The sequence below is a fragment of the Herpailurus yagouaroundi genome, unplaced genomic scaffold (genome assembly GCF_014898765.1).
Source record: "Herpailurus yagouaroundi ecotype Mexico unplaced genomic scaffold, PumYag 184, whole genome shotgun sequence".
In the NCBI taxonomy this organism is placed as follows: Eukaryota; Metazoa; Chordata; class Mammalia; order Carnivora; family Felidae; genus Herpailurus; species Herpailurus yagouaroundi.
In genome coordinates, this window is record NW_024412415.1 from 37,976,529 (window position 1) to 37,978,961 (window position 2,433).

Genomic DNA, 2,433 nt, shown 5'->3' on the forward strand with positions numbered 1-2,433 from the left:
AAAAAAACAAACAACTTTTTTAATGTTTACTATTTATTTTTGAGAGAGAGAGAGACAGAGTGCGAGCCGGGGAGGGGTAGAGAAAGAGGGAGACACAGAATCTGAAGAAGGCTCCAGGCTCTGAGCTGTCAGCACAGAGCCCAACACGGGGCTCAAACCCATGAACTGTGAGATCATGACCCAAGCCAAAGTTGGACACTTAACTGACTGAGCCACCCAGGCGCCCCTTATAGATTCCATTAATTTTTGTACCAATACAAGAAAAATATGAAATAATATACATAAATTGATAACATTTGTTAATTCAGAAGGAGTGGGAGAGAAATGGGGGGACTTCATTTTTATTTTATGCACGTCTTTATTGTTGGTTTTTTTTTATTTTTTTTTTTTTTTTTTTTTACACAACCACCATACATAACATTTGAAAACAAAATCTTAATGGAAAAAATAGATTGTCAGGGCAACTTTGGAGACTCTAGTTCATTGAGTCTGGGAAGCCAGGAAATCTATATATGTATTTTAAAATGTACTCAGATAATTCTAAGGTACTTGCATACATAAACCTACAGGCCTGGGATTTGGAGGGGAAAGGCAGGGCAACAGAAGGGAAGGTAGCTCTTTGACTTCTTTTTTTTTTTTAACATTTATTTATTTTTGAGAGACAGAGAGTATGAGCAGGGGAGGGACAGAGAGAGAGGGAGACACAGAACTCGAAGCAGGCTGCAGGCTCCGAGCTGTCAGCACGGAGCCCAATGAGGGGCCCGAACTCATAAACTGCAAGATGATGACCTGAGCCGAAGTTGGACACTCAACCGACTGAGCCACCCAGGCGCCTCTCTTTGACTTCTTTTTCACTATTATCTATTTGTCCAGTTTTTCTTTTCTTCTTGAGCCAGTTTTGGTACTATATGTATTTACTAGGGAATCTTACCCACTCTTTTAAATTTATTCATGAGAAATTGGATCTATTAATTTCTTATTACCCCTACAATCACCTTTCCTTTCCTTCCTTCCTTCCTTCCTTCCTTCCTTCCTTCCTTCCTTCCTTCATCTCTTTCTTTCTTTCTTTCTTTCTTTCTTTCTTTCTTTCTTTCTTTCTTTCTTTCTTTCTTTCCTTTCTTTTTCTTGACAAACTTTCTCTATAAACATCCAGAAGAAAGTTTTCTCACCCATCTTCTCAAGATGTCCCATGAGGGAGGGAGGGGGAAGCTGCCTGGAACAGAGCTAGGACCAGGGCTACACCTGGTAGGGAGACTGTGGGGGCTCAGTCAGGCCAAGCCAAGCTGATGGTTTCAGAGGCTCCATGGGGTGCAGCAGGAGGGGGCCTTGGTGTCCCCAGAACAAGCCCTTCTCTTTATTGTGACTAACCCAGAAGCTGACAAGAGGGAGGCAGGTGGGGAGGGAGCCCTCAGTCTCAGTGGACTCTGGGCTTCAGGGACCACCCCCCTGGGTGGGGCTGCCCACAGGAATGCAGACAGCTCTTGGACTGGTGGCTAGCCTCCAGGATAGTGGAAGACGGTGGTTCTCATGGGTTCGTCCTTGCTGCTTGGGGCTGAGCTCAGCCGATTGGCTCTTTTCCAACCAGTCTTCTAGATGGCCCTCAGGGAGCTTGAGGACATTTAGTGGCCACTTCCTGGCCCACCTCTCTTTCTCCACCTGGATACTCTGCCCCTGCGGGTCTGTCTGTGACATGTGGGGAAATCTGCATTTGGAGCCAAAGTCACACTGGCCTGTCAGTAGAAATTTCCCGCGGGGCCGCTTCTTCTGTTCATCTAACAAGATGGCAGACGCATCTTAGAACAGGTCATACCAGACGTTCTTGGCTTTGAGGTGCTGCAGCCCATTCAGGTGTTTCTTGTGGGTGTGGAGCTTGTCCTGGAAGGAGTGGTTGCCGTAGTCACAGAAGTAATGCTTCCCCATGGCCACCTATGCCGGGTGCTGTTGGGGCCTGGCTCTGCAGGGCCCAAGGGCTCTAAGCTCCTCCTCCTTCTGTGCCTTCCACCTTCTCTAGCTTTCATTTTAACCCCTTTCTTTTCCTTATTTGCGGTTTTTCTATTAAAGCGTTCTCTTGTGGTAAAATATGCATAATGTAAAATTTTCCATTTTAACCATTTTTAAGTATGCAATTCAGTGGCATTTAAGAATATTCAATGTTGTGCAACCATCACCACCATCTATTTCTGGAATTTTTCACCATCCTGAACATAAACTGTACTGTTAGTTAACCTTAAAAATAAAACTGCCAGTTCATTTTACCAGCAAAAATGGGTCTATTCGGGAATAGCAGAGACTTGCAATCTGGGACCCGCAAGCTACAGCAAAAACCATAGGTAAGTCTGGAGAACAAAGGCGAGAAACTGCTCTTTTATAGAGGAAAGGGAGAAGTTGGGAGGAGTGTTATAAACAAAAAGTCCAGTGAAGTAAACCAGGATT

At 44.7% G+C, this 2,433-nt stretch overlaps 1 pseudogene; it reads right to left on the reverse strand.

Moving 5' to 3' along the window:
* Positions 1-1,414: 1,414 nt before the first annotated feature.
* On the reverse strand, positions 1,415-1,971 carry LOC121041425 (zinc finger matrin-type protein 5-like; annotated as a pseudogene).
* Positions 1,972-2,433: the final 462 nt, after the last annotated feature.